Raw genomic sequence first — 10,261 nt, forward strand, 5'->3', positions numbered from 1 at the left:
TGTTCGCTGCAAAGAATCTGCGCTTTCATTACTGTTATTTGTTGTTTTGTGAGTTTTGTTCAGTTCTTTGTTCAACATGCCAGGAACCTGGACTCACAGTCAGGACCTCCCTTCCGGTAGCACACCCAGTAGGGCCTCCCGCCCACCCACAGCGTGGCTCCCACCACCCCCGGGGTTGCCCACGGCGGGGATCCCACCACCCCCGCGGGCCGCCATGGCAGGGCTCCCACTGCCCGCCAGCGCCAAGCCCTTCTGCTCAGGTCGCCTGCTCCTGAGTGGCGGGGACACAGCTCTGGGATCCTATGGCCACAGATCCGTTCCTCACCCCTTTGCTGTAAAATGTGTTTCTTGGTCAGGAACATTGTGTGGGAAATTATAACATCTGAATAAGGCGTTCGGAAAGACTGTGGGCAACAGTGCTGAAGACAGCCCTATAGTAAGGGATGGTGACAAGTCCCAGACAAGCACCCACCCCGGAGAGAATAGCTCTTCCCTCCCCACCGTAGAAGAGCCCAGTTTTGGCCGGGTGCGGTAGCTCATGTCTGTAATCCCAGCACTTTGAGAAGGCCAAGGCGGGCGGATCACAAGGTCAGGAGTTCGAGACAGCCTGACCAACATGGTGAAACCCTGTCTCTACTAAAAATACACAAATTAGCTGGCGCCTGTAATCCCAGCTACTCAGGAGGCTGAGGCAGGAGAATCGCTTGAACCCGGGAGGCGGAGGTTGCAGTGAGCTGAGATCGTGCCATTGTACTCCAGCCTGGGTGACACAGCGAGACTCTGTCTCAAAAAAATAAAAAGAAGAGCCCAGTTTCCACTGGTCGCCACCGTGGCCACGCCCTGCAGTGACGCTGTGACCAGAGCCACCTCCATGAGAGAAAACGCTTGCTGGGGAGCCCTCATGTTCTCCCCAGTGCCACTGTGGCCACTCATCCCCAAGCTCTCGCAGGAAGGATGGGGCAGCTGGGAAGGCGGTGTATTGTCCATTCTCACATGGAGAGCCCCAGTGCCCCGGATGGTCCTCAGCATTCACAGGGCGCGGCATCCTCCAGCTGTGAGCATTGGATAGGCTGATGTACGCCTCTGCCCTGGCCACCCTGCCACGCCTTTCTGGGGTGCTCCTCCCTTCTTGATGGTCTTGTCAAACAGTGGCCGTCCACGAGTCAGTGTGCATCCATGCCTCTGGCCGTCTCTCCTCCAGTGGAGGCGAGCAACCCACTTAGTGTGGACATCCTGCTTCCCAGGGCGTGTCCCTTCCCCAGCACCTTCAGGACCACCCGTGCCTGGGATGTGGGCCCGCAAGCTGCTGCAGCCGCACAAAAGCCAGCCAGACACCCAGGGGCAAGTAGCACCAGTGCGCTGGCAGCCTGCAGCTCACCTGCTGAGCGGGTTAGGATGTGGCACGGGCCGTCACCGGAAGGCAGAGGGGCCCCCCAGCCTTGAGCCTCCTTTGCAGTAAGTGGTGCAGGGGTAGCCATTTCTCTTTCACTTCTCACTGTCTCCAGAACAGGAGAAATGTCCGGAGCTCAGGTCTGTGTGTGTTTGTGAGGCCAGAGGTCAGTGAAGCCTCACAAACTCAGGATGTGCTCCTCCTAACCCTCATGTCTCCTCCTCTTCCTCCTCCTCGCCCGTCCCCTCCTCATTCCTCCCACTGGGATATCGGAGTCAGAGAGCTGCAGGGGTAGAAGGGATGTGGGGGTCACACGGGCATCCGCTCGAGCCCTGCCTGGGCGCTGGAGGAGGGCCTGGCCATGTTCTGTTTCCTAGAAACTCTCGTTTGATCCTCCAAAGGGAGAGAAGGGACGGGAAGGAACAGAGGCCTTGGGTGTCGGCCTAATTCAGTCCCAGGGCCACCCCCACCTGCCATCCTTGAGGCCGCGGTGACTCCACATTGCAGAGCAGCTGCTGGCTGAGGCTGGGCTTGGCGGTGCTCACGTGCCCAGGGTGTGAAAGCTGCACGCAGCCCTCGTCTGGCCAGGTCCCCAGCTCCGACGCGCACAATGCTTGGCCAGTGTTTAACCCAGACAGCGTGATGCGCTCCACTTCATGCCTGGGGACGGATGTCACTCCTATTCCATGTCTTGTCTTTTCACAGGACTCACGTATGGATTCACGTGTGGACTCACATGGCTTTGTGTGCGAAGGACGGCTACACGGTCCTAAATGAGGCGGCCCACCCCAGCTCTCCCTCAGGTGGGGCTCAGCCGAGGGCAGACCAGGCCAGCCACGTCCTGCAGGGCGGGAGACACCCGGCCCCCTGGAGCCCCGTGCAGCCCTGACATGCCCAGGGCCCTGCTCACCCCACACCCTGGCTCGGGCACCCACCCCCCTGCCTAGAGCGGAGGCTTTCCCTGGGGCCTGGAGACCGCAGGAGAGGCAGGCGGGGCCTGTGGGGTCGTGTTTCTTCTCTTCAGAGTTCCTGAGTCTGGAGCACATAGGCACGTCCCCAGGGCCGCCCCTGCAGGGGCTCAGGAGTGGGGTGCTGGGGGGGGCGCTGGGGGGTTTTGTCAGAGGAAGTCCCCAGGGGCCAGGCCCGGTCATCTCGCTCCAGGCAGCCTGGGCCTGAGGCCCTGACCACTTGCCCTGCATGACTCAGGGCCCCCTCCGCACCTGGACACAGGGGCCCCACAGGCCACGCCCAGGCCACCCCAGGGTCAGGAACACAAGGCTACGCTGGGAAGTGCCAGCGCGTCACACGTAGGATCGGTGTTGCTTCTCTCTTCTCAATATCCACCGCGAATACCCCATTTTCCACATTTTCTGTATTAAACTGTATTATTTTGTAGTTAGAAAAAAGTTTTCTTTCTAAAGATGGCAGCTTCTGTCTCTGTACCCATGGAGTTAAAATCAGGAAGAGAATGTGGCTCCCGTCACGTGGCACCTGTGGTCAGGATGGGGGCACCCAGCTATAAGCCACATCATTTGTTTTCAGTCCCCGTCAGTTTCATGAGAAGTGGCAGCCGAGAGGGCAGCCCCAGAGGTGCCACCGGAGCTGACAGTGACACCACGGCGATGCCTGGCTGAGCTCAGGGCGGCAGCACACCCCTCCTCGGGACTGCCTGTGTGGGTGTCCCCTGTAAGGTGGCATTGCCTGGGCCCCGCCAGGCCACAGTTTTCCAAAGACTCCAGGGCTTGGCTGCTGCACCCAGCTGCAAAGAGGCCTGCTGGGAAAAGAGCTGAGGCCACGGGGAAGAAACGCGACCCCCACGGGTCCTGCTGGCCTCTCCAAGGCCCCGACCACTGGACGCAGAGGAAGATGGCCTTGCGCCAGGGTGAGATGGATGGAGACGGCCACGGGCAGCGCTGCCCCCAGCGGGGCGCACCTCACCTCGGACTGTGGGGTCCTCTCCAGAGCCGCCCATCTGGTCCTGAGACTTGGCCCAAGATCCACAGCCTGGCTCTAAGGAGAGCCTGTGCCAGGCCTCAGGGAACACGTTGCCGGGCAGTCACAGAAAGCTCCCGGGGTCCCCGGGGCCCATCTCAGTGAAGCCTGGGCCGGGGGGCGGGGGTGGAGAGCAGGGCCCTTCCCGCTGGAGCCTGGAGCCTGTGTCTCTGGGGCCCCTGTGGGGTGGGGGCCTCACAGCCATGCATTCAGGTGCCTGGTTCTTCCCCCATGGAGCTTGTCATATGTATGGCTGGTGTGCCAGAGTCTGAGGCCCTCTGTCCCGAGAGCCCTCGTTCTCCAGGCTCTAGGTACCAGACCTCCATCTGTGACTCCCTCAGGCGCCCACACTTTCCTGGCTCTCCCCCGCCACCTACCCCATCTGCTGGGGCCCTCGCAGCCCCTCCACATCTGCTCCTCCTTCCTCCTCCCCACAGAAGCCCTAGGGATGGTCCCAAAGCCAGGCCGGGTGTGTGACACCGTCTCCAGCTCCCACGTGCTCAGGGTCAGGGCGGGCTCAGTGGGGTGTCTGGCTGCTGCCTCTCACCCCTTCCCTCCTTCGGAAACACAGCACTGGGCCTGACATCCACCATACGGGACAATGGCTGGGCTTCTCCGGCCAGACCGAGGGGCTGCCCCTGCTGGCACTACGGGAGGTCACCCTGCAACACCCAGGATGCAGGAAGGATGCCCCCAAAGGAGCCCCCTTCTCCTTCTGAGGCCTCCGAGGAGCCCGGGGCTCGGCACAGCTATAACCCCTTAGAACCCCACTCCTCGGAGCTCCCGCTGCCTCCCCGGGCTTTCCCCAAACACTGTGCCTGCTCATCGTGGGCTCTGGGACCTTCTGGAAAAGAGGGAGCCCTTGTCTTTTCAGTGCCTCAGAGGCTGTGTTAGTTCTTTGCCAACACCCGGGCAGGAAGAGTCGAGTGGCGTCTGAGGGCTGGAAAAGCCGAGCCCCTCCCAGGTCCTAGCCTTGAAGGTGGCTCAGTTCCCGAGCTGGGCACAGAAGCTGCAGTGACTCAGGGTCCACCGTGGGATTGGGCCTCACCCTGGGCCAGGTGAGCCAGAAGGGACAGCGCTTTGAAGGCTGACCTCACGCAGGTCCCCGGGCCAGGGAGAGGCCACACCTGCGCCTGGGTGGTGGAGGGGAAGGGAGGAGGGGCTGCTCCCACTCTGAGCAGGCCCTGGAGGAGGATCAGGACAGGCCCTAAGGCACTGTTTCTCCCTCACCCCCATGGCCTTGGGAGAGCGTCCACCCCACTCCCTCCTCTCTCCCACGACCTCTGACCCTCAGCCCCTCCTTCCTGTGGGCCATGCTGGCTGGTAGGCTCCTCCCATGCCCACAGCGGTGGCTCCGCGCTGCCCCTGGGACTTCCCCGGCAGTGACCCTGACTCCTGGACCTTGGCCACCCATCCCAGGCCACACCCCGACCTGGTCCCTCCAAGTGTCCACCAAACCCTGGAAGGGAAACCCTGCACACCTGTGCCCCGGGGGCCGGGGTCTGCCCAGAATGCCTTGTCTTTCTTGCTCCTTTCACTAAATGATCTTTTCTTTTATTTTTATTTATTTATTTATTTATTTTTGAGACAGAGTCTCATTCTGTCGCCAGGCTGGAGTGCAGTGGCGCAATCTCAGCTCACTGCAACCTCCGCCTCCCGGGTTCAAGTGATTCTCCTGCCTCAGCCGCCTTAAGAGTAGCTAGGACTACAGGCGCGCACCACCACATGCAGCTAGTGTTTGTATTTTTAGTAGAGACGGGGTTTCACCATATTGGCCAGGATGGTCTCGATCTCCTGACCTTGTGATCCACCTGCCTCAGCCTCCCAAAGTGCTGGGATTACAGGTGTGAGCCACCGCGCCCAGCCTGAATGATCTTTTCAGGACCACTCAGGCCTCCAGCCCCAGGCGTCCACGAGGTTTACCTGTTTCCCACCCAGGAGCCCCCACCCTGCCTGTCCTCTGACAGCTGTGGGGACCTCACCTCAAGTGGGCTTCAAGGGAGGCCCCAGCACTGTGTGCGGAGGTGAGATCTTACCTCAGCCTCCCTCCCGGCCCATCCATCTCAGGTCCCTTCAGCGCCCCCGGCAGATGTGCCTGAGAACCTTGCTGAAAGGGCGCCAGGGTTGGGGACTTGGGGACTCACGGCCAGAAGAGCTCTCCCTGCCCCCCGCTGCCCCAAGGAAGGGCGTCCAAGCCCTGCCTCTCCCAAGGCCCACCTCTCAGGGGCAGCGGATCGGAATGGGGTGCCCGCCCGGGCAGGCACTGTGCTCCCGATGAGCTTATCAACACCACACGGTTCACCTTTGCTCGGCTGCGCTGCTGTTGGTTGAGGAAAAGCACAGAGGAGTTACATTTTAACATTTGTGATAGCGCAGCTAGCAGCTCGCAGCTCCTGTGGACAGCTGCTGGCGGGAGGGTGCCCAGGGAGTCCATGCTGGCTCCGATAAACCCGGCTCCCAGAGACGTGTGTCCTGTTGCCAGGCCTGCTCGCCCCAGGGAGGCTGTGGGGCACAGTGAGAAACGTCTCCGGCATGATTGCCATTGGTGAACTGTGAGTTTCATTCACCTGGTAAAAATGTTCCCCCAAACAGTGTTTCCTTGGAAGCACTTCCATTTCAAAATACAGCTGCGAAGTGCCTTGCTTGGCCCGTGAAGGTCAATGAGCCCACAGAAGGGGCAGAGACAAAAGGGTTTTTAATAACGCTCCTTGCTCTCAGCAGCCGCACAGGCTCTGTAAACAAGTCAGGCTTTGTTCCTGGGAGTCCACTGTCATTACATGGGGCAGCTCCATAAAGATACCAAGGCCAGCTCTGAGGCCAGGGTGCAGACCCCAGATGCACAGATGCTGGGCCGGGGATGCCCCTCACCTGGACAGGAGGACAAACTCCCCAGGAACCCTGGATGGGGGTGGGGCAGGAATGGGGTACACCACATGCAGCACCCAGCACCTGGCACCCAGAACCCAGAACCCGGCACCCAGAACCCGGCACCCGGCACCCGGCACCCGGCACCCAGCACCTGGCACTGCGCTCAGTAAGGCCTGGAGGACACCAGGGCCAGCCCCAGGGAAGAGGGGGAGGGCAGGTGGCTCTGTGGTCAGGGCTGGACAGAGGCAGGAAGGGGCAGGGCCAGCGGCCTTTGGGTAACAGCAAAGCTCCTCTTTGCTTGGTTTTCAAGCTCTGAGACCCCTCAGGGGCTGCTGCAGGGGGTGAAGGAGGGGCAAGAAGGGGCATGAGGGGGAAACAGGAGACAAAAGGGGAGCTCACTGCTCCCCCAACCCTTTCCGGGGCAGCAGACCCCCTCTGACCAGCTGTGTGTGCTCCACCTCCACCTAAGGCTTCCAGTCTGGGCTGCTAAATGGGGAGCCCCTGTCCCCACCCCAGGTGCAGCCCCAGGCTCCCAATAGGCTGGCGGGGCTGGAGAGCCATGGGCAGGCCCAGCCAGGGCCACCAAGGGTTCTGCACATGAGGGCGTGGAGATGATGAAGGGCTGGGTGCACACGGCCCTGGTGCGGGGCAGGAGGAGCACCCAGAGTCTGGGGGAAGGGCCTGGATGGGTGGGACGTGGGCATCCCAGCCGTGGGCAGAAACCGGGAGGCCCCAGAGAGCAGACTGTCTCACCTGGGGACGAGAACTGCCTGAGGACCCCGCAGGGGCACAGGTGCTAGGCAGGCAGAGCTCCTGGAATGTTCCACAGAGGCCGACCCCACTCTGCCCGGGTTCTCTTCGCAGATGCTCAGCAGGGTCACAGGTGCTTCTTGGAAAACCACAGGCCACTGAGAAGACACCTCCCCAGCTGATGGTTAATCACAAATCGTTGCTTAGAAACCATTTTACAAGATTCTAGAGGTGCTTGGAGGAGAAGCTCAGGGATAACCCAGGTGCTGCAGGGTCAGGTCAGGCTGTGGCCTTGGATGCTCCTTCTGTCCCATCCACAAACTCAACTTGGCACCTCCTGGGGCTGAGACTGGCACCCGACCCTCCCCTGCAGTGGAGGCCCCTGTATGTCCTGGGGTCAGGTGGACGGAGGTGAGGACCGCTCACGCTCTGGGGGTCAGGTGGACGGAGGTGAAGACCACTCCCCCTCACCGGGACCCACGGACGCTGTGCCCATATCCCAAGATCTTTCTTCTGGGCCATGGAGGCCAGGGGTGGCTGAGCTGCTAGTTTGAGGATCTGGGTTCATTTACTGACCAGGCCCTGGGTGGATGCTTGGGCCCCCAGCTGGAAGATGGGGCAGGTCCTGCCTGGGGAGACTCCTCTGGGAGAGGCCGTTGGGAGGGCCTTATCCTGGATGGGGCTGTGAGGTGAGCAGGGCCATTGGACTGGGCTGGGTTGTGGGAAGGAGACCTAGGGTCTGGTGCCCCTTGGCCTCCAGCCTGAGTGGTCTCTTTGTCCCCAGGACTCAGTTTCCTCATCTGTAGAATGAGGGCTGACCCAACCCGCCCTTTGTCACCAGGTACCTGGAGTGCCTGGAGCGCCTGTGGAAGCAGCTCCTCCCCCAGCTCCCATGAGGGAGTATCGGCATATACACGTGATATGTATGTACATCTGCACACGCATCAGGACGGAGTTGGCACACATGTGTAATATGCATGTGCATCTGCACGTGTTGGGATAGAGTTGGCACATATGTGTAACATGTGTGTGCATCTGCACACATGTGTTGGGATGGAATTTGCACATACGTGTGATGTGTGTGCATCTGCACACATGTCGGGATGGAATTGGCACATGCATGTGATGTGTGTGTGCATCTGCACATGTGTCAGGATGGAGTTGGCATATATGTGTAACATACATGTGCATCTGTACACGTCAGGATGGCATTGGCACATACATGTAATATGCATGTGCATCTGCACACATGTCAGGATGGAATTTGCACATATGTGTAATATGTGTGTGCATCTGCACACATGTCAGAATGGAATTGGCACATACATGTGATATGTGTGTACATATGCACACATGCATCAGGATGGAAAATGCTGAATTGGCTGTTTCTCGCCCCCATGGATGGTGAAATGAGGACGCTTCTCCTCTCCCTGTGTTTGTTCTGCATTTTCCAAATACGTTACAAAACTGTATTACTTTTATAATCACATAAGTTACAAAAACACACATTTACACTATTGTTATTTCTCTGACAATAACTAGGGGTGTTCCTTCCCTTTTCCCAGCTGTGCACCATAGAGCAGAAGGGTTCCATGGATGGGACCAGGGCTTCCAGGCAGGACTCTGGCCTCCAGGCCACAAGCTTCAAGCCGGCCGCTTCCAGGCCCAGGGCTTCTGGCTGGGCAGCCTCCCTGGATGTCGTCCACTCAGGGCCCCATCAGACACACTCTGTGGAGATGAGGTCGCAGCCCCTCTCTGTGCTTCCGCTGCCACCTGCTGATCTCAGCTGTTATCTTGACACAGAGAAAAGTCAAACTGCAGCCTGTCCCAGCTTATCTCTGGGTTATTTCCGCAAAGATCTACGCTTGGGTAAGCAATGGCTCTCCTGATAACCCAGCAGTAAACACAGCCAGGAATGTGATGCCCATGGGGGAGGGACAGTGCCAGTGCAAGGCCAGCGTCCCCTGGCTGGCAGGTGCCCAGAGGGCCACACGCACAGGTGTCCCACCCAGGGACCAGAGCCTCTGGGGCACGGCCCCTCCTGGGAATGCAGTGGCCCCAGTGTGCAGCACTCATGAGTGCCATGGGTGCCAGGAATGGGACTGTGGGCACTGGCCTCCTCTCTCCCCTCTGTCCTCTCTCCTCTCCTCTTCCCTCCTTCTCTGTCTCTCTCTCGCAATCTCTGTCTCTCTGTCTCTGTTTCTCTATCTCCTTGTCTCTCTGTCTCTGTTTATCTCCCTGTCTCTCTGTCTCTCTGCCTCTGTGTCTTGCTGTCTCTCTCCCCTGCCCCCCGGCCTCCTGCCCTGGTGGGTGAGCACTCTGCTTCCCCTTCCCTAGAAAGCAAAGGCAGAGGCAAGGGCAGGGGTGAAGGCGACCAGGACGAATGTCGGAGGTGGAGCTGACCCTGTGGATTTAGCTCCAGGCCTGGGGAGGTGGGAGGCCTCAGGGTCTCATGACTTAGGAAGCTGCTGCTCAATAACTTGGGCCTTACAAACTCGGCTCCTCCATGAAAACAAACCACCCCGTTCGGAACAAAGGTTACTTATCCGCGATCACGAGGCTCTCCATGGCTGCCCTCTTGGCTGCTGCCCGATGCCAGGTGCTGAGGGACGGGAGAGGCACCACCGATGAGCCATCGGCATCCCTGGCACCTTTCTCTGGCTGGGCATGGGGGGCATCTGTGCTTTCAGGATGTCTCTGCCCTGTCCTGGTGGCTGCCCCAGGACGTGGCACACCCACCCCCTCCTGCTTTTCTCTCCTGGGGCTGGCCCAGCCTCACACTCATCTTGCTGCACCTGGAAGTTTCCAGAAGGGATGGAATCAGGGCCTTGGGCCTCCTCAGGGAGACCTGTACTTCGCTGTGATAGCTCCAGCCACACCTCAGGTTGGACCGCCATGCTCCAGCTGGCAGCTCCTCCAGGGCAGATGCAGAAGCCCTGTGGCCCCGCTGGGGTGACGTGGGCCTTGGGGATGAGCCTCCACTGATAATTCTCAGGCAGGGATGGGTGGGAGGGCTGTGGAGTCCAGGATGCAGCAGGTCCAGTCCTTGTTGGGGAGCTTGACTGTGTGCTGGGGATGGCAGCCCCGCCTTGGCTGGCTGTGAGCAGATGGTGGGGGCGGCACAGGAGGACCAAGCCCGGCTTCCTGCTTCTTCCATCTCCTGAAAAGGCTCAGAGGCTCTGAAAGGGTGGTGCCTCCGAGGCGGGCCCCCTCCCTGCCACCCTACCCAATGGGAGGTCATTCTTCCTCCCTCCAGGGGAG

Source organism: Hylobates moloch, unplaced genomic scaffold (assembly GCF_009828535.3).
Source record: "Hylobates moloch isolate HMO894 unplaced genomic scaffold, HMol_V3 SCAFFOLD_17, whole genome shotgun sequence".
In the NCBI taxonomy this organism is placed as follows: Eukaryota; Metazoa; Chordata; class Mammalia; order Primates; family Hylobatidae; genus Hylobates; species Hylobates moloch.